Genomic DNA, 24,931 nt, shown 5'->3' on the forward strand with positions numbered 1-24,931 from the left:
ATACTATATTAGAAGACTTGTCTTCAGAAAGTCAAGGTGGTCATTAGCAACTCATTCTTAAAAAGAAAGAAAAAATAATCATGAAGAGAAAAACTGGTCCACCAAAATGTAATGATTTTAAAGCCATGTTTAGAGGCCTTTTTCCATCAAAGCTCTGACTAGCTCAGTACATCACGTAGTAAAGCAAGCGTGAGTGAGCCATGGGCACACATCCTCAGAGAATTCCTTCTAAGAAGTATAATGGCTGTTATTTTTACACTTTTAATCCCTAGCCTCTCCTTATTACAGCTAATCATCTCAGCAACGCATTAAAGAGGGCTCTGCAGGTAGTGTAGCATGAGAAATCAATTGCCATCCAGAGCACTAGTGCTTCCTTCTATAGCAGCATCTTTGACCAAAATGGGTTAATATATTGTGAATCTTCCATTTTCCCTTTTGTTTTAAAGAGTCAAATGTTTATTCCCATATTCCACAGCATAGTCATTAACTTCATCTATTTATATTGTCATTTTTAATTTGATAGGTGACTGGACAGCAAGGCAGCTTTTAACCAAGTCAGCTGTACATAAAGCCTATAATAAATCCTAATTTCAGGATGTATATCCCCAGAAGACTCTTCCCCCTCTATTAAGGAATAAGTGACTTTTCTAAAACAGGTGCAAGGAAACATTAAAAGTGCATACATATCTGCTCAGACACATGCTGACACACAAAGGAAAGGAATGTTGTACAATCTATCCAGTACAATACAGAAACAAAAGTTATGATTGTTAAACTACATATTTCAACTCTTAATTGCAGTCTACTTCCTTAGGCCACTATTTTTACCTGTGCATGTTAATTATTCCCTATTAAAAGCAGGATTTTGTGACACATGCTATTTCTGGGTATTATACCTTCACCCACCTAAGGCAGAACCCATCACTAGGGTGAGAATGGGAGATGGGAGAATGCCTCCAAGAACATACACTGCAACTTGTCATATCAGTGTTTTGACCATTTGTAAAAGAAAATTAGATTCTGATTATGTGTTGTTGAAAGAATTGATACAATGCACACACAACTCTTGGCAGGTGTGGGCAGGTTCTGACCTTGGCCAAACCTTTATTGGTCCCACCTTGTGAGCTGTGGGACAGTCCAGCACCACTTCCCCTTTGGAACAGCAGACACGCATCCTGTGTTTTGAAATTCAGCAGCATGGCAGGTAATTTTTTTTTTTTTGGCAAGTGTTGGTGCCACTGTGAATTTTGTAACAACTGCACAGCAAGACAGATTCTCTTGGGGTGTATAAAAGGCACCTCTGCTCCAGGGCCAGGACAGCCTTGCCAGAGATTCACCCACAAGGCAGAGAGCCCAGGCACCCCATACACAGACACTTAGCAGCCAGCTCTGAGTACAAAAAGCACATCTCAAGTACAGAAAATCAGGCCAGCTCTTTCCAGAAAGCTTGAATCTGAAAACAGTGTTTCTTAAAAAAACTTAAATGAACGCTAAAACATGACTGTTTTAAATGCAAATCCACTGCAAGTTTCGCAATGCCACAATAACTTAGAAGAATAAACCTCATTCCATTTCAATGACTCTGAATATCCCAGGCTTTCTGAAGGAAATGTTCTTGAATACAACTTTTCTAGAAAAATCATTTCCATAAAAGATCACACCCAAATCCTTTAAAGTGCATAATTATAGTCAGTAAAATCAAGGTTCCCCCTAAAAGAAATTTTCTCTTTCTTGTCCTGAGCAGTATTAACATTCAATGCTGTAAGAAGTTTTAAATATAGCCATATATTGTACATAATTGTTGTACTGTTGCTATGCACTATTATATAACTGCCTGCAGATGGCTGCATTTCAATGGGAAAAAACACACTGTTTAAAAAAATCTGTTCTTTGAGTGTGTATTTCTGATTTCTGAATAATAGAATTGATAATATTAACAATAATAACAACAACAATAATAAAAAAAAATCAAGGCACCACTTTTACATTTACAGCAGCAAATAGGCTGGTTCCCTCTGTGTCAATCAGTTTCAAATGTGATGGATTTTTTTAAAATAAAAGAATGTAAAAGCTTAAGGCATTACAAAAAGAACTGAAGTTTTAAAAACTTCTCATGCTTTGAGCTTTAACTGAACAGGAGCACCACCTCTGTTTATAAGAGATTTTTATTAGGATTAAAAGGCAAATTTAGAGCAAGGAGTCTGATATTCTTCTGCTAGTCTGCAGGATTAAAGCTCTTTAAAATGAGAATATCAATATTAAAAATGAATTAACTTTTCAATTATGGCCTGTCCTTGAAATTTTATTTTGCTTTCTACTTAATATAGTTACTGCATTATGAGTGCAATAAAATCAAAGTGCTTCTAATTCTAAATTGCATAGTTGTAAAGTTACCAGAAGGTTTTTAGGGCATTTTTAAGTGTAGTTTTGAAGAGTCAGTTTTATTCCTCCTGAAATAAATGAAGAATTTGCATTGATTTTTAAGGAATTCAGAACAGAGGCAAGTATTTTCTTGCTGATGTCTCACACACCACTTTTCAGATCCAATACTTCAGTCTGCTTTAGCAGTCACTAATAGCAGAGGTAGGAAGCTGGTAACACACTGGCCAAATAATCAGTAATAATAAATCAGCTGATAGCTGGGCAAAATACTTCTCTTCCTTTGCAGACATCTTCTGGATTTCACAGCTCCACACTCTGTTTGTGTTGTTCAGAACCTTCCCCCATCAGCAGGGACACCACAGTCACCAGGATATATCAGGATTTAGTTTTGGCCAACCCACTGAATTCCAGTATTCCATGACCACTAACAGCACTTGTTCTTTGGGGATGGGACCATCTTTACAATAAATCTGTGCAGCACAGACAGTGCTGTGCAGTGTGTCCCTCAGCTTCTAGATATTAGTGGATATCAAAGTCCAGGCTCTCAAAAGAATGCTTTAGGGTTCATAGAGTGATGGCTGCTCTCCAATGGAAAGGAACAACAGGTATTAAAGCCATGTCTGACAGGTAGGTAATATTTTTGACTCTGTGCAGACAAGATAATCACCTCACTTTAAAATTAAATAAAATTCATGTTAATTAAAAAAAAGCTGAAACATTTCTATTAATGAAAAATACTGAGAAACAAAGTGCTAACTAAGATATAAACTATACTTTCTTCTTTATTTTCAAGTAAGTTCAAGTGAAAATTATTTATTAAGAAAATATTTTGCCTGTAACAACCCTATGCACCAACCCGCTCCAAGCAAATCCTATACAGAACATCCTGCTTTTTTTCAGAACACAACACTGCATCCTTGCACAAGACATAACACTAATATGAACCCATGCATATATTATTTATGAGTTCAAATTTCCTCTCTCCCTGACCAGAGCCAGAACTCAGGCCCCAGATTCCTACTCTTATGAAGAACACTTAGATAGCAGCTAAAGCATAACAAGCTGCTTATTCTGCTTTCATTAATCCAGACTTGGAACACAACCACTAATAAATGTGTTGGCATTTTTTAAAAGTCTAAGTATAAAACATTTATACCTGAAAATTTCTGAAGAAAATGATAAAAATTAACTATATGAAATAATTAACAACAACTGGGACACTCAACTTATATTGCTTTTAAAATCAAAAGCAGCATTTTCTCTTACAGAGAGGGAACTTTTGGGGTTATTCTGGCTACAAGAATTCCTTTAGGTCTTGTTTGAAATGCCTCCCTTTGGAAAGAGATTTAAGTGATGCTTCACATCACCCAGCAATGCATATTCCCTTTTAGTCTCATAAGGTGTTTCTGTTTAATTGACTTGACTGTTAAAATGTGCATTCCAATTTGGATTTCAATCATTCAGGGTGGCCATCAATAGAGTTAGTTTTATCTGCAATACTGAAGCATTCCCTTCTCAAATTTCTGTCTGTGATGCTGCCCTGAGCTGTGTCTGTGCTAAACTCCACCAAACCTATTTGAGTATGTTCTGAGGCTGATACCTGTTTCTTGTATATTGTGTTTACTGTTCAAGTCTCTTTTCCCATTGCCATCTTGTCTTTTTAAAATAAGTACAAACCTAGCACTACAGCAGCAGCTGCAACAATAGCAGAACAAATGGAGTGGTAAACTGGTTTATTCTCTCCTTGATCTGAGGCCAGTTTACACCAATTCTGTATGAACCATCAATATAATACTGAGCCAGTTATCATGATCATTCCCAATCTCTGAGGTCTTGGTGCTTGGCGCACAGAAACACATTTCTGCTGATCACTGGGTCATCACTGAATCTGAATCAACAGAAATATCACCACTAGCAGCATTTTAGTAAAGGTGCGTTTACAGCTGATGCATGGAGGAGTCAGTCTGGATTGAAACCCCTAGCAAAGCCCGGGCCCGGGAGCTTCAAGCTGATATTCTCTTCTATTCTGACAAAAGAACGAGGTTTTAAATGGCATCAGGATTTACAGGCGTCCGGCAGCTGAGCTGATCGGACAACTCCGTGTCTAATTCTTGCATGACATAAAAAATTAAATGGGTCCCTCCCCTGGGCACTCCGTGCCGGACGTGCCCGCACCTGCTGAAGCGGGGACCGAGCGAGGGGACGCGGTGCCCATGGAGTGCGGGGCGGCTCTCCCGGCGCCGCAGCCCCGCGGCTCCATCGCGGATCTATCGCGGCTCCATTGCGGATCTATCGTGCCTCCATCGCGGCTCCATCGGGGATCTATCGTGCCTCCATCGCGGATCCATCGCGCCCCGAGCGGCGGCGAGCGCGGGGCGGGGCCGCGGGAGGGCCCGGCCGCCGCCGCCCCCGAGGGCGGGCCGCCGGTGACAGCTGGGGAGGGACCCGGCAGCAGCGAGGTGCGGCTGCTGCGCCGCTGCTGCTCCGCATCGCGCCCGCGGAGCCCCGGGAAGGAGCGGGCAGGGATCGGCCGGGCCCTGCCGCCGCCGCCGGCCGCGCAGTGGGTGAGTGGCGGCGGGCACGAGTGGGCGATGCGGGGGCGGCGCGGCCACGGCGTGGGATGCAAGGATGGATGGAGGGAGGGAGGATGCTGCCGCGCTCGGAGACTTTGGTCGTGCGAGATGCCTAAGGGAAAAAAGTGCATCCCGGGGCGGGGCGAGGCCGTGCTCCTCTCCGCTCGCCCGTCCCTGCCGGTGACCCGACGGGCGAGGAAGCCCCGGGAAGGGGGGCCGGTCCTGGCGGGGCAGGGGCTGCGCGTCCCCAGGCGGGGCGAGGCGGCTCCGACCCTCCGGTCCCTGCCGGCCCCCGCCCTCCCGCAACTCCCCCGCAGCCATCAGCGGGCCGGGGCGCGGCCGCGGAGGGGCCGGGACAGCTCCGGGCTCCCCGTGCTCCCCCAGCCCCGCCGGTAGCCGCGGCACGGCGGCAGGACGGCCCGGAGCATCCCGACTGACGGCCCGGAACATCCCGGACTGATGGCCCAGAGCATCCCGGCGCTGCCCGCTCCCGCCCGGGCCGTACCTGCGGTGCCGGGGGTCCCCGGGCAGCCTCCGGGGCTGGCACCTGCTCCTGCAAGCCGGGTCTTGCCGGCAGCGATGCTCGAGGAGAGAACCCGAGGCCTGCCCTTGGAGGGCTGGCAGGATGAGGCCTTTATTTTATTTTTTTTTGCAGGGTGCTGGCTGGCTGATATTTACATAATATCTCTGCTTAAGTGTGACCTCGTCCCTAATTGGAGGCTTCCTTTGCATTTTCTATGGCAACACTACAGCACAGATCACTCCACTGGGCTGGATCGCAGGAGTACCTGCACACACTGTAATTTTTCTCTCTTGGTTCCGCATAAAGATTGGTTTGTTCTAGTGGATGGGTGAGATTTTAAAAAAAGTTCTTTCCATCAGCCCTTAAAGCAGTGTCTAGGCCTGCAAGTCACTGCAGGTTTGCGGGATCTCTAAATTAGAGGACGATGAACACAGGCTTAACTAACTAGCAATAATTATTTTTGTTAGGTATTTATACATTTACTAGCCTTACAAATTATTTCCATGCACCACACTGCTTAATCAAAACAATCATAAGAAATTATGTTAATGATAACTGACTGTATTTATTTATTTTAAATTAATAGGATTATTAGAAGAAGAAAGAAAATAAATCCTAGCAAATTTTGTAAGGGGGAAGGAATTGAGACCCACTTCATTCAGAGATTCCTTTTGCTCAATGAAATCCCTACCCTGTCCTTAGAACCCATCATGTAAACAGTATTGTCTCTTCTTACACTTTTGGCCTCACTGACAGCAAGCTTGATGTGCCTGTATATTTAACCAGGAGTTGGATTCTGTAATGCTTATTAGGGTCTACTCTCTTTCATCTCTGTGAGATGCCAGCTTCAGTTTCAGGTTTTATATGGCAAAGGGTGAATATCTGTGTGTTGGTTTTCCAAAACCTGCTCAAAATAAGTGTTTTGTGATTGTAAGACACACTAATTCATGGTGCATTTAGGCAAGAAGGTTTTTCTAAAGACCTTTAAATTCTGTCTTAATTATCTTTTGACATGGTGTTGTTGTTCTTCATTGAAAAAGAACCCCATGCCTTTTCGTTAATAATGCTAAAATTAGTTACTGTGATACAAAAGTTGGGATACTGTGTGTGGCTTAGAACATTTGTTTTCTGTCTCTGCTCTGTTTGTACTTCTCGGTTTACTGGGATGACTTTGTTTCTTGCACCTGAGGTAGTGTAGGGTCTTTTGAGGTTTGAGCTTTTTGTTTCTGGATGGGAGCACATAGTTAGGTTGTTAATGCTAATCTAATCTTTGAATAGATATATTGGAGATTCAAACAGAAGGGCCAAGAATCTGGGATCTCATGGAAAAGGTGATTCTTCTCATGGGTGGAGAGATTCATGGGTTGGGAGAGGTGCTCTACAAGTTCAAGGAGGTCACTCCTGGGACTCCTTCACTGAGCCACTGGGGCTTGTCTGCTGCAGGCTGGCGCAAGTACTTTAAGAGGCCATTGGTGTAGAGATTGGCCTAACAGGTTTAAGTTCTCCTGCATGTAGATGAAGCTTTTTATTTCCATTTGCTTTTTGGAAGTGCTCTGCTCTGAGCTATGCTCACTCTCCACTTAAATGAATGCTCCTTTAGTGCCTTAGATTGCTGTTACGGGAATGCAGGACTTGGAAATATTCTCAAAAGAGGCCATGTGTTGTACCTGAGGTATAAATGAGGCTTGAACTGAAAGAGATGTGCTCTGTTAAAATGTTAAAATGTTAATTCCAGGACACAGTGATGGAGCAGAGGTTTCTTAAGATTCTTCTCTTAGAGGTCCATCTCATTCAAGCTCACATTTTGTTTTCCATAATTAGTACCTTTATGTCCACACACCATCTTCATTGCAGCTCACCACAGCTCTGCTGTCAGTTTCTGCCTTTAAGTAAAAATTTTCAGTATGCAAATGTTTATAGTTAATTCCATGTATAGATTTTTTTCTTGTAGAACATTTTGGTTGGATTATGATAGAAGATGGGAGATATAGGAGTAGCAAGTATATGAAGAAGAAAATGGGCCTGGGCTTATTTCTGGATTGTGCAAGGCCAGATGGAGCTGGCGTAAATACGTGTCAAGGAGCAGAAAATACTGAAGAATGTGAAATTGGATTGCCCCTTTGTATAAAAGCAAAGTTGGTTGCATGCTGCCTCTGTGTAAGAGGATATTTGGTCAGGTACAACTGATTATTGCATCACCATTTATTAATGTTGAACCAAAGTTGCTCTGCCATCAAAGGAACCATCAAACCCTTCCTCATGTCCTTGTCTGTAGTCCTGATTTTTTTTTTCTCTCAACTTTCATTAACTCTGTTCTGCTTCATTTTGAAGGCACAATATTCAGAACAGACACAAAGCCTTAATTGCAGCTTTGTGTACTGATATGCACAAACACATTCCATCTCTTGTTTCTCATTAAAAAAAATTCCATATTTAGAACAATTGTTAATTTAGGGTACTTATTGCAATGTTACTCAGCATTAGCAAGGAAAATCCATTTCATGGTCATTGTTTTCTCCACATATTACAATAAAATATCTTGAGTTAATGATCTAAAAATGTGGGGTTTTTTCCATCTTGGGAAGTTTTACTCCTGTATGCAAATTTTGTTTCTTCCATTTAGTTTTTGCTCAGGTTTATTAAAATAGCAAACTTTATCAGCCCTAACTTCAGTAATAGGGAAAAATCTATAGTACTTCAACCAAGGTGATGCAGATTCATTGTCAGTGGGGCAAAATGGAGCCACAGTAGTAGTTTAAACTAATTTTTCATTCATTCTTTTTTCATTATACTTCCATCCTTTGCACATTATTGTAAATGATAGAACTTTGTCTTTGGCAGATGGAATGCTCTTGTAGGCCTTTCTTAGCAATCACTAAAACTTGGTTGGTAACTTTCTTACTTGCAATATTTCATCACTTTGTCTGTCTGATTAGAATGGCAGCTGAAGAGAAGCTTCTGCCATGTGCTGGGGTGGGTGAGGTATTCCCCTTTTCTCCCAACACAATCCAGGCTCATAGATCTGGAATTTAATTCCACAGCTGCCTTTGGATTTGATGCATTCTTTCTTTACCATATAGGTTCTCAAACACATGCATAAATGCACATGAAGAGCCAGATGTATTTGGGAAGCTGCCACCTTGGGCTGTTAAGTTGGACAGGAATGGATAATGCTTGATGTAGTGAGGAATACAGTGGGAATTTCATTAGTTTATTTTTGTTCTGTTAGTTCACAGAAACTTGTACTCAGTCTGTGTCTTGTTCACAATGGGAAATTACATGTTGATAAAGACAAAGGTATAGAGTGGCAATATCTAATTTATCTTCAAATCCTTGGTTTTAAGAGAGGGTTACCTAATGCACATTTTATAAAAAAATAAACATACATACACATGAAGTTATTCTGGTGCTTTCTTGTTAACATGCTGAATAATCCAATAAACTGAAACCAGCTTCTGGAGGTAAAAATGAAATTGAAGTAAAAAATCACCTAAATTGTGTAATGTTTAGAAGTAATGAATAGACTTTAAAATATTTTTATGTCATCCTCAAAAAGCACATACAACATTGGTTTGCTTTGCTTTGACTTTACTTTGTTTTTAGTGGAAGATGGCTGAAGGAAATCTTTGCTTTGTTCTGATAATAAGAGAACTTTGATGTAAATATTAGTTAATTTGTTTCTTGCAGATGTTTTAAAAAACCTATATATTTAATCTGCAATCTGGCATTCTGTAATCAGTGTAAAATTAAGAGAGGAACTATTTATATTAAATGTTTTTGTTCATGTGTTGCTTATTTCTTCCTTACTGCATGCTGAATGTAGCCACAACTATAGGAGACTCAAGATGTCTCTCCCAACTCTTTGAAGTTTCCGTTCAGTTTTTCTTCTCACTTTTACCCCATCTTAACCCCATTATCTGGCACCCTCCCTTGACATTAAGGGAAATGAAAGCTGTTTCAGAAAGTATGTTTTTTCATATTTCATAGTCCATTTAAATTTGACTTGCATTTGACAAGGCATTATGACTGAAAGCTTTGAGTTGCCCTTGTGATAGCTGTTACCTTTCCACCCAGGAAGGAAGTGTCAGTAGAGTCACGCAGCTGCATTCTGCAGTTTCACTTTTGATTCAGCGCTGATGCTCAGCATGTGCTGCAGATGAAATGTTTGGCTTCCTGGGTGTAACCTCAATCAATGATGTCCCTTTGGCCATGGTCAGCACCATTTTCAGCCTTCATTGTAGGCACTGTCTGCAGATCTGATTGCTTTGACTTTGCTGTGCAGGTGAGGACGTGATTTTTTTGTTTTCTCTTGTGAGTATAACTAAAATTTAACCCTAACATTATCTATTTATTTTAAAATTAGCCAAGTGGTATGTTGGTGCAGTTGAAACTGTGTTACTATTGTTGTTATTATTGTTTGTATGATGAGAGTAAGAGTGAGCCATTGCAGAACAATCCTCTGTGTATTCTTCCAAAATTATCTTATTCCTCTTCTTCAACAGAACAAGGAACATCTTATCTAACTAAAGTACACTATTTTACTTAGACTTTCCAAAATGTCAGTGATTATGAGGCTGAGATTTTATTTTCTTTTTCTGTTTTCTACCCAGAGCAGTATGCAGCATCTGGTAGCTTTTAATTTACTGCTCTGTAATGCTTCTGTTTGTGCAAAAAGTGTCCAATATTTTGCATTTCTTCTCACTAGCTTGCATTTGAACTACCACCCAAAGATACAAGCCTTGTTTTCTTGTGAACTGCTAATTCTCTGAACAAGCTTATTATCCATGTTTATAAATACTTGTGGTGATGTGATGCATGTCTGCCCTGAGTCTAATCAGGACATGTTTCCAGGGTGAAGGTTTTACTTTGTGAGACAGTGATTCTCATTCTGTTTGAGTCCCTAAGATGCAAGTACTTCTCTGATTTTGGAGTAACTGCTTCTTGTAGTAATTTCTGCATTATCTGCATCCTGTCAGAATGGAGAGAATGTGTTGGGGGGTGCTCCTTCTCTATATTGCTTAGAAATGAGAAATTAAACCCCAAGAACAGACTTTTTTTTCCATATCAAGGTGTAAAGCAATACTTTCACAATGTTTTTACCTTTTGTTGATCTTCTTGAGTCACATCTTGGCATTTCCTGTAGAACAGATCATGGCTCAATCATTTATTGCTAAGCTTGTCAGATATAGACTATATTATAATCATACTCTGTTAATTTAGTGTGGCAGACTTTTATTTCTTATAAGAGAATTAATTACTTTTTCCTCTTGAATCCTTTTCTGGACTCCCTAGTTCTTAAAAAAAATAAATCTGCAAATACATTTAATGCCACCTTCTTATATCAATGTTCTTTGTGATGCACTCATTTTAAGGAAGATCAATTGATAATTTATCTGAAGTATGGCAGAAGAAAACAGTTCAGCTGACCAGTAAGAATGATGGACTTAATTCTCACCAAGGCAGACTTCAGCTTCTCTGTGCAGCATAATCCTCCTCAAGATAATCATCCTGTTAGCTTCTGCATGAGGCTTTGGCCTCTACCACGTAGGATGGGAGGGAGGATGGGATGCTGTGCCCCAGCACTGACTGTCTGTTCTGGTAATTCTGTGTTTTTTAGTAAAATGCCAAACTCTTACTAAAAACTTTAATTAAATTTACTGCAGCCTGGCTTCCTACGGAAATGAGCCTTAAATGCCTCTGCTGCCTCTGAGTCCCCCATGAGTAATTTTTGCATTTGTTGGACAATTTCAAACTACATGCGTGAAATGGTTGAAGTCTTGACGATAAATCTCCTGCTCCAGAACTTAAGACATAAGTGCTTGATTGCAGAGATAAGATGAGCCTTTTGCTTTGTATTTTTGGTCAAGTTTCACTGATGAATGGCATGAACTTGCATTCTTTTCAATGAGTCACCTTGAAAAATGAATCTTTTGGATGACTATGTTCCTGACAACTCATTATATCCCTTTATTAATGTTTTCTACTTTGGTTTGGTGGTGGGGTTTTTGTTTGTTTGTTTATTTTGGGTTATGTCTGGCTTTGTTTGGATTTTTTTGGTAGATTGCCATCATAAACTGAAATTTCTCAGAATTTTTTAGATTCTGTATTTGACCAGCTGGGAGGATGGAGCTGTTACTGTCTTTTGCAGCAAAAATGCAAAGCTTTCCTGCATTCAGCTAACTACCAACCCTGCCTTTATGTCAATAACAAATATTTTGTGTAGATATTATTGCTTGCAGATTTTTTTTTCCTACTGTGCACTGTGTTAGAAAGCCTGAAATATTTCTAGGATTTTTTGTAATTTTTTCACCATCTTTTTATCTTAGCCTTTCCTAGATTATGTATAGTCTAAAAAGTAGATGCCTACTTCTCCATCAAAAAGGCAACTGTGACCATAGCCATGGTTAGGTATATCTGAGCTAGATTTAGTCTGTCTATTTAGTGAGCTATTAGGAATGTAGGTATTGGATAAAAAAGCAGTGCTTTTCAGGAGTATAATTTTAAATGCTGAGAATTTTGTGTGTACTCAGAAAACACTCCAAGAATGAATATAGAGATAAATCTGTTTCATCGGCCTATCTGATGAACTGGGTGAAATAGAAGATTCCTGTACACTAGCACTTTAACATAATTGCATAATAATGATAAATTATGCTTTACAAGGGGATGTGTTGGAGATGTGTCTTATTTAAACAGTGTTTAAGCTCTAATCACAGCACTTAGTGTACTTAATATATGTATTGTCCAGGAACTGAGGAGAGGCTAATCCTTCAAATAGCACAAAAGCATCACAGGATTCCAATTATTTGCTGTTTCTTCACAAAAACCTTTAGAGGGATGCTTTCCCTTATCACTTGAGGTAATAAATAGAGTGCATTTTCTGAGATTTAGATGTAAGTATAAAATCAGTAAAGCAGAGCTGTGAATATCATGATTGTCAAGAACAATAATTCTAATCTGCAGAAAACCTCCCCAATATATACTGCAGGTTTGCTCTTGCATACCCAGTCCAGTTTGTCTAGCCTTTGCACATCTGATGCAAAAATGCATTGCTGCTTCAGCTGCCATAATCAGCTGTAAATAGCATATGGGCTAAGGGAGCTGGAAAAAATCCATGGTCCTGAACTGGAATGCAGTAATTGCCAGCTCCTTACTGGGAGGTGGGACCAAATGTGTGAATCTATCACAGCATGAAGCTTAGCTCTGTGGAATAACTCTCCTGCTCTAGTTACTTCAGATACTCTGGAATAACATCTCTGTTTCTCAAGGAAATTATTTTTATTGGTATATAAATAAAGAGGGAGAAGGAAGAATTAAAATGGATGCTGTATTTTGAACTGTCTGTAAGGGAGTGACTATTTCCATGGTCAGTCTTCATGTGAAAACAAGTCTGAAGAAGCTGTATGGGGAGTAGACAAGTCAAGAATGGTGAGAAAGATGCAGAAGGAAATGAGTGAGTTAAAAAAAATATGCTGCAGAGAAAATAAAAAAGAGTGGGCGTCTATGTAGGCAGCTCTGTTGATGCCAAAATGCTGCATGTTCTTATTTTGTTGTGCTTTGTCGTGATGGAGGAGTACATGTTCTGCACAGATTAGGCCATGTCATTCTGTTTTCTGAAATATTTTTTTTAATGTGGAAGGAGCCATTAAGACTGAGATACATTCTTTAACAATGAAGCTGTGCAATATGAAACTCTTATTTTGGGGGGTTTTGAATTACACAAAGCATTTTTTCTTTTTCCTGTTTCATATTGCCTGAGATGCACCCCACCCTGTGGGTGATAGAAATGTTGTCATGGCTTCTCCTTTGCAAAGGCTGTAGATTTTAAAGTAGAAAAATAAGAACCCTCTTGACACTGACTCATTTGATTGTGATCTCAGCTGCAGTTTCTATAACATGGATCCATCATCCATACATTCATCACCTTTATTGCATGAGTTCTGAATTTGCACTGGATGTAAATAACACCCAGTCTAGGCAGTGAGATTGACAGTAGGAGTTACACTCATTGTGGCCCTGACCTCTGTGCATGGGAAGAGCTGCTTCAGTTTTGGGGCTTTGATTACAAATATATCATTCTTCAATCAGCAGTAAATAATCTGAAGTAAAGTCTAAAGTTTGGATTTTTTCCCCAGCTTTTAGCATGGCCCATGCTGCAGGTGTTTCTGACTGATGAAACCTGCCCTGAAAAGTAGGACTGTAAATTGCTTGTATGTATTCCAAGGATTTTAGTAGACAAATGTGCCTTTGGAGCCACAGAAGAAAACTTAAATGATTGAAGAAGTACACAGACCTTCTTCTGTGATGTTAACTCTCTATATTAGTATAAAACTAACACCGTACACTTACTAATTACAATGTCAATAAATATAATCAGGTTGTATTGTAGTTCTGAGACTCATTAAACCTACCTGTGAAAATCCATGTAACAAAGCTTTGCATCATCCATACCTGCATTTTTAGGACTTCATTGGTTGTCCTTAGTTTTGTTTTCAGTTCATGTGCCAAGCCCTTTCATTTGAACTTCCCAAAACCCATTTCTTAGAATTTTTCTGTAGCTTCCATGTTCAGGAGCTGTATTCTTCATCCACTGATGCATTTGACCTCCAACGGCATGAGCTCTCTGAGTCTGTTCTGTTTGGTGGCAGACCTCAGACATAGATGAAGTTTCCCAGTAAGTGGAGACAACAAGTAGAAGGCACTGGAGATGCACCAGCAATAATTCTGTGTTTGTTTCTGAACTTAGAGTTGTTGACTGGTCATGAAGGAGATCTCCTGTGTGCCAACCTGGCAGACCACAGTTCCTGGCTATGTGGTTTTGCCTGTGTTGATAATTGCTGTAGGCTCTTGATAGACTGACACTTTGGGTGCAGGACAGGGGGTATGTTCTTACAGCCTCCCAGTCCCTAGTAGGTTTTGGATGACAAGAAATGGCTGTGCCTTTGAAGCAGGAGAGTTCTTGCAGTGTGTACATCCAGTATTTCCCTCAGTGTAGCCAGTGAGAAGGATAAAGCAATAAAGAAGGCAGTCACTATTGCCCTGAGAGTGCTGGTTTATGAGCTCACAACAGGTCTGTGAGCCTCTAGTTGGATATTTGGAAGTGAGTGTTTGGTTGCAGTGAGTTGTGCAGGTGGTTGGTGCTCCTGCCTACTGAAAAAAGGAAGAGATCAGTTTTGAGACTGATTCTGTCAGCAATGTGTATCCCTGCAGCTTCCATGTTGCATGGAGCACATAAGCAGGGTAAATAATGCTTGTGCTTTGGTAGCTCTCAGCAGACCTACATCAGTGTGGAAATCCTCAGATGTTGTGCATTGGGTGCAAAGGTCTTACCTGGTTTTGCCAGGTAGGATTTAACTTTCTCTAAGTAACATATTAGAGAGTCTTTCTTAATGTTTTGAGAACTTTGGTAATTTTTGCAGTGGCTTTTAAAACTGGTCTTGGCTCCAAGGTGTTTGGTGAAAATGCTGCATGTCACATTAATTTAGGTGCAAACACCATTGGTATGGGATCATGGCCATTGCTGTTCTCATTGTAACTTGCTGTGAAAAGAGCACATATGCAACTCCAGAGGAAAAAAGAGCTCACTCTATGTCTTTATAAAGGCCACTGTTACAGAGATGAGAAACATTTAATTTTAACATAAATTTGGGAGAGGTCAGAGTGAACCTGATTGTGTTCTTAATCTGTTGTAGTAAACAGCAGGCCTGTCCTCTACATCTGCTTTAGCTGGATATCAGCATAGAGAACTGTGGTACACAGGAACTCTGTCTTGTGACTCTTCTGGGGTAACACATAAAATTGTACTAGACTTGTCAAACAAAACATCAAGAGCTGAGAGATGGCTTGAAGCACATGTGTTAAAGTTCCTGAGCAAGGCTTCTGTGACTATTAATAATTTCTCCTCTATGGAAAACTATCAAGTAGTTCTGTTTTTTTTTTTTTTTTTTTGGTAAATATTTTCAGTGTGCTCCACTGAGATGTTATGACTCACTGACATCAAAAATCATTCCCTTTGGAACCTGGTTGTAGGGGAATAGAATATAGGTAAATAAAGGTAGTATAGCAAGTAATCTTATCCCCTAAAGAGTTGAAGCTGGGTTAATTATTAAGGATTAGGAGCAGGCCTGACTTAAACAGGCCACAGCTGTAGCCAATAAGGAGAGTGTTATACAAGAGTGGATTGGTTGGCTGAGGGGAACTGGAGTCAGTTGGATACTGTGAGGATAAGGAAGAGTCAGTGCTTAGAGGAGCTGCCTACAAGAAGCATCAAGGAAGGGAGGTATGAAATTCTGGCAATATGGAACACTTGCAATGTAATGACAACACCTGGTTCTGCACATTCTGACTGCACATCCCCTGATTTGTTCCTGGTCGTCTTTCCTTGGCTGCTTCTATCCTTTTGACTTACAGCTGATTAAACAAGACCACATGCACTCTAGCTTGACACCCCTTTACGGACACTTCATCCCATTGATTTTAGGAGTACTTATTTTTTCAGATATTTTAAAGTATGTCCCAGCACCATCTTCTGCGCTGTATGAAGGTTATAGATCCCATTGGAGCAGTACGTTCTGTGACTCTTGTTAACTGATATTCTGCGTTGTGGTATTTAGGGTTGCTTGACTTAGGTGAGCCAGATGTTGGAGAAATGGTGGCTGAAGACTTAAGTGCTGTTTAAATAAATTTAAACTAATAAACACCTGAGTCCAAGGGGAATGTTGGAAATGAGTTGCAGGAAATCCTGACTTGTAGAGCTGTAGAATGGCACTGAAGACTGTGAACACCTTGGTTCTGTCATCTGGGCTTCAAACTAGACTGGGTAGTACCTATGCAGATGTGAACAGGAAGCTTTATCCTATAACCATGGCAAGCAGAGGTTCCAAGGCAGCTCTGTGTTGGCAATATATTTTCTGCATGCTGTTAGTAGTTTTTTTGCTAATAAACAGCTTAGAATAAAGCTGCAGTGGAGTATGCAATATTGCTGTTAATGGGACTGTCAGGTTAGAGCAGTGTTTTGATTTTGGAAATTCATAGTTTCAAGCAAATCAATTAAATATCAAAGCTTCATTAGTTAAGAAGTTCCATTAAATATTGTTTTTCTTCCTCTGGTTTTGTAATGTTGGAGTAGATTGCTGTGGTGTTTGTGTTGAAAATCTGGTAAAGGATCACTTTTTTGTTTTTTTACTGCAGGAAAAAAAACACAACAGGAAAGCATTTCTAAGAACATTGGGTTTCACAGGGGCCTTAACTTGCAGTATGTGGTCAGACTTGTATATTTGAGTGCTTTTTGCCTTGGGTATTCCTGTACTGATGCTGAGCAATACAATTCAGAATTGATGTCTACATCACTGCACTAGCAGAGAGACAATCTGCCAGTTGGATCAGAATTTGACTCTGCTTCTGTTCCTGAGTAGATGTGTGGGGAATAATAGTCTCTGTGCAGAGATTTATTTCATCTTTTAATGCCGAGGGAATTTCATTTCCTGCATCTGTGTTTGGAGTGCTGGCTATGGAAGTATGTCAAGGAGACAAAACTATCATCCTGTTCCTGATAAGGCAGAAAGCAGTGTACTCAAAACTGGTGGTTGTTTAGTTATTGTCCTGCCTATCCACATGGCAGGAAAGCAAAAAATTCCTTGGTCATCCTTCTGGACAAGATACTGAGCCAGAAGGAAGATGCCTCATTCGTAGTCTTGATCTGTAATCTGGTGCTCAGCTTTGCATTTTCTAACTTGGGTAAAAGTCATTCTATTTCTGATAAGTAGAATTTATATGCTGATGTTTCATATGGCTGTCCCATAATCTGCATATTATTGTATAGCTAGTTGATACACTTCCTCTTTTTTCTTCATAGCATGATTTCTCACTTATAGAGGTTTTCTTCCTTCTTCATTCATGAAGCACCTAAGCCTCCTGTGTAACTTGAATTTCAGCTCCTTCTGGTATGTTTCATTCTGCATTTCCTTTTTACATAATTGCTTCTTTTCTTCCATTGAGATTTTCTTTGTAGGATAGAATATATATATTTCAGTCTGCACTGATCATCTTGCACTTGTGGAAGACATTTTAATGAATATTCATAATATGTCTTTATCTTATGCATTTGTAATAATAAATGTTTGTAATCAGATTCAAATTTGCCTTTGTAATGTCAAAGAAATATATTTTATAATAAATTTTACTGGTGCTAAGTGTGGAGTTTATATTTCTGAATTCAACATCAGTTTTTACTTCAAGAGCATGTCATGTTGGGTGACTGTAAATTTCCAGAGTATTTAGTGTTTTTGTTAAATGATTTTTTTCTGAATTGCCCTTACATTAAGAAAAATGACCTTTTTGTCTTTTTTAAAATAGCAAGCTACTTAATTTCTAATTTCTGTTTTTTTGCTTTTTGTTAGTTTACTACTTGGCTCACCAATACCTTTTCTCTGAGTGAGTGCAACCACCTTTCTAAATTTTGAATGTTATAAACACTTTATTCAGAGCTTGAGGCTCAGTCAGCATGCTGAGTCATTGTTTAATGCCAGGTTTTCTACTGATTGTATTGTTTTCTTCTTGGACATACAGATTGATTTTTAGCATTCTTCTCAAGCTCATGGAAGTTAATCTTTCAGTTTACTGAAGCCACATTCACAGAAAATTACCTTTTGGACTTTCCCTTCCCAATCTTTCACCTCATTGTCAGAATATGATGCACATGAAGATGTAGCTGCTTGTGAGATGGTTCAGTGCCTTCCCCTTTTCTGCACTTCATCTGAATGACCGGGTTGCTGCAGGAGGGTTCACATTTCCCTCTCTCCCAGAGAGCTGCATTAGGATTAATGATTTGGCTGTGTGAACAGCCAAGCCAATGACGAAATTTCTGCTAGATTGGCAGCCATTATTTGTTGCTTTCCTGTCATCAAGTTTTTTTAATAAAATATTTAGGTAAAATAAATGTAAACTGTTTATCTTTGAGGCACCTCCTCTGTTTCCTTTGTGAAGAGCTAAATTGTTAAAAGCACTTCCCACTGGACTTCAGCTTTAGCTTTGTAGTGAATAATTAGCATTTGAAGCCAAGATACCATGTTTATGGTCTATTGGTCTTGTTTGGTTTTGGGAATGCTGAGTTTCCATGCCTAGTATAGTTGCTCTGCTCTGAATATTGAAATCTGTGGACCTGATACAGTAACAGATAAAGACCTCTGAGTGCCCCAGAGAAAATGTGATGTCCAGAAATGACGTCACTTTGAGCTGTGTTTTTAGTGCTTTTCCTGTATATGCAGTATCAGCAGACACAGTGTACAGAAAGCAACTAGTGACACTGAAATTGAAACTATTTTCATACGTATACATCTTTTGTATTCTAATCATTTGTTGAGATGAACTTGAAGTGAAGAACCCTTTAAACACAGCCAATTCTGTAAACGACAGGAACTGAAGTTGTGTGACGCAATGACAAATTGTAATGATGAATTTTTAACTACTTCTTCTGTTTTTACTAATATTTTTCCTGTCTTTATTTTTTACATCACAGCTTTGCATTTCATGCTGCTCTTGATTTCAAGCAGCAATGTGATTGTATTTGGCAGGGCGTTTACAGTAGGTGACTTGGGTCAGAGGGCATGTTTTGAACAGCTTCATCCTTTTCCCTGCTCCTTTTCCCATCTGTAATCTTAATGTGGTGCTCTTCCCATACACCTTTTGTGACACTACAGCTGTCTTTCAGCATGCAGGGGTGATCTAAACTGCTTTTAGCATTTCATTAATGCCACTCTTGTTCAGCTGGCAGATGTTGCCACACACCCCAGCCCTGCTGATCCCCACGTGCCATATGTGCCTGCTGGGCAGCTGGTGGGATGCAGGACCCTCAGCTGGGGAAGCACGACTCTCAGAGGATGCTCTCTGAAAGATGAAGACCTCTCTGAGATGGATGAGCATCCTTGTCAGTAGATTTTCAGGGGAAAAAGAGGCCGCTGTGATAATAACTCGCCTAATGTATAATTTGAGTGCTAAAGCATCTTTCAGTAATTTCTTTGTGTGTTCATTGACTTGTAAATGCAGGCATCTGCTCTCTCCAGTGAATGCTTTAGTGTCAAAGAACTCACCAATCTTTTCACTTACCTAATTCCATTGACTGCATATTCCCCTGCCTTAGGAATCTCTTTTTTAATAACACTGACTATATGCAAATATAATACAAATAAAGAGTCTGTGTTATAAATATGGGATAAATTAGGCAGAAGTTTATTTTAGGTTACTGGTTAAATTGATGATTGCCATATTTAACAAGAGTACTCTTTGTGCCATGCAGCAATTTTTACAATGAAATTGTACTCTCATCATTGAGTTGACATGGAAGAGCAGGGAACTTGCTGGCAGGCATATCTGGGTTAGGCTGCACTAACTCATTAGAAGCTCCTGAAGTAGGATTACATAAATGGGACCCTATCTTCTCAGGTTAAATATAGTTCTGTAGTTTAATCTAATATGTGGCTGCGGTAAAATCTGTGTTGACTGGCAGCAGCAGTCTGATCTGTCCACCTTTTCAGTGATATACTTAAAACAAGACACCCAAAACATAAGATTCCATCTTTAATGGAATTCAGTGTGAATTTATTGCTGTTATATGGGGTGGGTTTTATAAAAATGAAATATTAATTAACAAGTCAGACTGGAATAAACTTGAAATATCTACATCACAATTTTCACTAATTTATTGTATCCTAAGTTAAAAAAAAATTACTTTTCTTGATTTAGGATATAATCTTGAATCTTATTTCAGCAAAAGTAGAGCTGATGTTAGTTATAAAAATCTATAAAATACATAATTTTGCATTATATCACAATCACAAATAGAGCAAAGTAAGTGTATTCATTCTATAGGAATAGATAGATTCCTTTGTCATCTTTTTTTGAACTACTAGATTTACATTAAAATTTGAAGTTCATGACATAGTTTGTAGAAGCAGTGTTCCTTAATGAGATTTGGAATATTATTTTTATTTTATATTGCTGCTCTGTACTTCTATAATTATTTTTAAACACAATTTTCTAGGGACATTATTCTCATTTTTAGTTTCCATTCAAAAGGTTGAAAACCTCCCCCCTTAAAAACCCCACAAATGCCCTTTTTCTAACATTAGAGTTCAGGTAGGTTTTAAGCATCTTTATCAATTTCTTTGTAGGGGCTTACCTTGACCTGCAGTCAAAAATGACGTTTTTTCAAGTAGTTGTCAGGATGCATGTTTGTGTGTGTTCATTTAGATGGGCCTGTATATGTTAGTGGTTATACACAGCAGTCACATAGACCAAAAATATTCTTGCCAGTGCCTTGATTTGCCATTTGGTTCTCAAAAAGCCTTTTGTTGGCACTGTGAGTTTCATTCTGCTGGGGCTCTGAGCACCCCAGCTCAGCGGGAGATGTCCCTGCCCGTGGCAAGGAGTAGGAATGATCTTTGTGGTCCCTTCCAACCCAAACCAGTCTGGGATTGTGAGCAGGGCTGCATTTCAGTGCTGAACTCTCCAGCTTCTCCCCGTTACAGCCTGAGCTGCATTTCTTAGTGCAGCCTTGTATTTTATCTGTGAGTGTGTGGGCACACTCACAGAGCTGCAGTTCTGCTCTCTTCCAGGTGTGTTGTCAGTGCCACACCTGCTGCAGGTGCGTGGGCACATCCAGCACACAGAGCATGGCGGGAAATGAGGGGGAGCCTTAGCTGAAGACATGGTCAGCATAGTTCATATTCATCATTGCTGTTGAAATTTTTTTCTCAGATAAACGTGGACAAGTCTGATAAGGTCCATGTCCACCAAGTACAGTCCAGTTATAAGTTCAAGTCATAGTAGTAAATTTATTTCTGTAAAACAAAATCTCTGAGTAGCTGGGTATCTCAGTCCCTCTTTTAATTCACTGCTGCAAGTAAATTCTCTGGGTTTTATATATTATTGCATCCTAAATAGGTTGTTTAAATTAATAAGTTAATGAGAACATAAATTAATTAATTTAATTCTCTTCATTTGCTAAAGAAAAGGAAAATTATTTATTGGCCCTAAGTCTTTATTTGACAGTCTAGGAGCTGTGGAAATCATACATGTGGAATAAACCAAATTCTCACAGGAGTATTTCCTTTAGAAACGTCTCACTGTTTTTTTTTACAGTCTTCTAAATAGAGATATAATGTTGTTTTATGGCATGCATTATAAATGTAAAAAGCAAGGGCAATATTTTTGGTGTACCTCAGGGGTTTTCTGGTAGAAGGAAGCTTAGATATGGAACAATAGTAAGAAAATACGCCTTTCTTCTATATCACAATGAGAATTTAGTACTTGAGACCAAGCACAGCTTGATGTAATGGATTTGCAGGAGAACTCTCATAAATCCAGTATCCAAGATCAGTACTGGAGAAAATGTGGTGTTTTTAAAAAACTTGCAGGAGACAAATATACTTAGCTATTGCAACACATTCTGTTTCCTTTAGCTTTGAAATTCTTTTTTAATCCTCAGGTATAAGGGAAAAAAAAGAAACCTGAAAAATATATTTTTTTTTTCAAATAACATTTTTTACAAATACTTTTTATTTAAAGTAGATTTCCTTATTTTTGCTTTATTTGAATTATTTTGCCAGGCACAGAACAGCATTTAGGAAGGACTTCTCATAAACCAGTAAATTTTAAGCAATTTTGGCTTTTTGTTAGCTTACCAGAAAATCTTCTCAGATTGCATCTGAAAATACAGCTGATATTTCCATTGCCTCCTATTGAATTTTAGGTCTTTTGAACAAGGACTACCCTGTACTATTAATTCTAGCTTTGTTGTCAAGGAAATAAATGTGATAATGCATCCAGTATGTTCTAGCGTGTGTTAAAAGTATTGTAGACATGTGACATATGCTTTAACAAGATGGGGCTTTGGTAGTTTCAGTCTGTCTTTCCTTGAGCTTTCTTTCTGTGCCAGCTTAGGTTGGGTTTTTTTCATCTGGACAAGACTTCCAGTATTTTCACAGCTGTGTTTTTGACCCCTAGATAAAGACAGAGTGTTTATGTGACAAGCAGTCATATTTTCAGCTAGATTCTCCTTGCCTTTCTGGAATTTCAAGTTAGAATGATTGTTAATGGTGTAAGTAAACTGCATTGTCCAGATGAACTCTAAAATTGATTGCTTTTCAACTCACACAGTAATTGATGCTCTTGGTATATTTGGGTGTGTGTTTAATACTTTGATGCTCTAGAAATAAGTACCATAATAGCAAAATTACTGCCAAACAATTTTGATTTTGGAGTAGGTGAATGAAAACAAATTGCCCTCTATAGTCTGGGAGGAATGTCTTATTATAAGGATATTTTGCAGGTGTTAGTGCAAAAATACCTTCTACCAGCAGTCAACGTATCTAATTTATATTTGAAATTATTTAGAGTATAGTATTTGCCTGAAATGTGACACATGCGTTAGTAATAATTGGTTACAAAGTTACAAGTTTCATATTTAAGTTAGAAAATGTGGACAAATGTGGACAGAAGCTGTAAGAGAGTGGTTTGTAAGGCCAGCAGCCACAGGGTAGCTGTTTTTCTTTCTAGAATTTGTTAGGCAGAAGAATTTGCAAATGAACTGCATTGAATTGCTATTGCATACCCTAGGTGGTTACTAAATGCATCAGATTTACTGTTCATGAGCAGTAATTTCTATTTCTTAGAAATCTTGGCTTGCTTGCTGTTTATAATTTTTTACATTATTGGCTAATATGCAAATTCTTTCTAGGCAGGAAAAGTGAAAATACTCAGGTGAAATCCAGGTGACAGCTGCCTTGCTTTGTGTTTTGTGTCTCTAGTTCAAAATAGTCCTTGCTGTGAGACAGACCTTCTCTAATGCTTTTTGCTGACTGTTTCACGTGTCTCTGGCTCTTGGTGGTATAATTAAAATTCCACTGAACTGAAGCCCCTTAGTGTGAAATAAATTTTATTTATATTATTTATCTCTCTCAAGATCATCTAAATTTAAATAATGTGTGTGTATCTGTATCTCTAAGTTTATTGCTAAGATATCTGTTGAAAAGATCTCAGTGTGTTTGTTACTTCATCTTATTTTCTGACTTCAGGTTATGTAATATTTGTAAATATACTGGGTCAGTGGGCATGCTTGGATTGTGGCCTGAATATCAATTAGTCTTCCCTTCACTTGAAACCAAGCTGGATATTCCCTTCACTTGAAGCCAAGCTGGATATTCTTTGTTAAAATTCTCAGATCATGGTGACTTTATTGGGCCAGAGAGCAGGAAAAGAACAGCAATATTACAGCATGTTATAGAATTTGGATTTATGTAAAAAGGAGTGCCAAAAAGAGCAGCAAACAAAATATGTAAGGGGCTTAGCACTTTGTGTTACCTTTGTAGTGTGATGTCATCATTCTGTAGCTCCCAGCACATTGATGCTGAACTAATGACAGAAAGGTTTGCACCCCCCAGTGTGTTTCATCATCATTCTGAATTCCTCCATTCCTCTGCCATGGTTCAGAAGGATAAAAAATCCAAGTTAATTTTTAAGACACAACTTGCCTTTTTTCGGGTTATCTTACTTAGCCCTAGTATCCATCCATCCATTTCTGTCCTTATTATATCTTACCAAGTCATGCTACTGCTTTTTCAAATATCCTGTGAGTTTTCTTTTGCATTACTGCATGAAGGTCTGGCTGGTGTTGGAAAATCCAGCAGTGTGTGCAGAGCACTGGCAGAGGAGGGCAGTGAGGATGCTGAAGGGCCTCGGGGGAAGCTCTGTGAGGAGTGGCTGGGGGAGCTTGGTCTGGCCAGCCTGGGGAAGATGACATTGAAGGGAGAACTCACTGCTGTTACAGCTTCCTCGTGAGGGGAGGAGGAAGGACAGACACTGATCTCTGCTCTGTGGTGAAACTGACCCCAGGGAATGGCCTGGAGTTGTGTCAGGGGAGGTTTAGGTTGGGTATCAGGAAAAGGTTCATCATTCAGAGGGTTGGGCCCTGGAACAGCTCCCCAGGGAAGAGGTCACAGCTCCAGCCTGACAGAGCTCAAGAATCATTTGGACAATGCTCTCAGGCACATGGTGGGATTCTTGGGGTGTCCTGTGTAGGGCCTGGAGTTAAACTCTATAATGCTTAAGGGTCCCTCGCAACTCAGCCTAGGCTATAATTCTGTGATATCATCTAATGCCCAAACAAATTACATTGTCCCTCTTTCTTTAATCTCTCCGCTTTCTAGAAATCTCTGTAGTGTTTCTAGTAACTGATGACAGTGGGAATTCTCGAAATGGTCTGTCCACTTCAGTTGATTTAAAAATCCATTTGCCAAATGCATCCATTTATTGCAAATGTAAAAGGTTGAGGACACAGTTGTTAGCAGTGTTTTGGCACAGGGAGTAAGTTAAATGGTCTTAATTTCTTCCATCAAACAAGAATGGTGAATAGAAAATGTCACATGTTAGGTAGGAACTGCATGTAAAATCAAAATAA

The 24,931-nt window shown here is 39.3% G+C and overlaps 1 protein-coding gene across 5 annotated transcripts in view; it reads left to right on the forward strand.

The window, feature by feature from the left end:
- The first annotated feature begins 4,806 nt into the window (after positions 1–4,806).
- The window catches only part of JAKMIP1 (janus kinase and microtubule interacting protein 1), a 143,136-nt gene continuing 123,011 nt past the window's right edge, over positions 4,807–24,931 (forward strand). For 4 of the 5 annotated variants that reach the window (XM_064711764.1, XM_064711766.1, XM_064711765.1 and 1 more), the window contains exon 1: positions 4,807–4,946. The gene's annotated coding sequence lies outside the window, so the exon portion shown is untranslated. Of the gene's footprint in view, positions 4,947–5,651; positions 5,755–24,931 lie in introns of those variants that run through there. The other variant, XM_064711763.1, reaches the window with a different exon arrangement.

Source organism: Zonotrichia leucophrys, chromosome 4 (genome assembly GCF_028769735.1).
Source record: "Zonotrichia leucophrys gambelii isolate GWCS_2022_RI chromosome 4, RI_Zleu_2.0, whole genome shotgun sequence".
In the NCBI taxonomy this organism is placed as follows: domain Eukaryota; kingdom Metazoa; phylum Chordata; class Aves; order Passeriformes; family Passerellidae; genus Zonotrichia; species Zonotrichia leucophrys.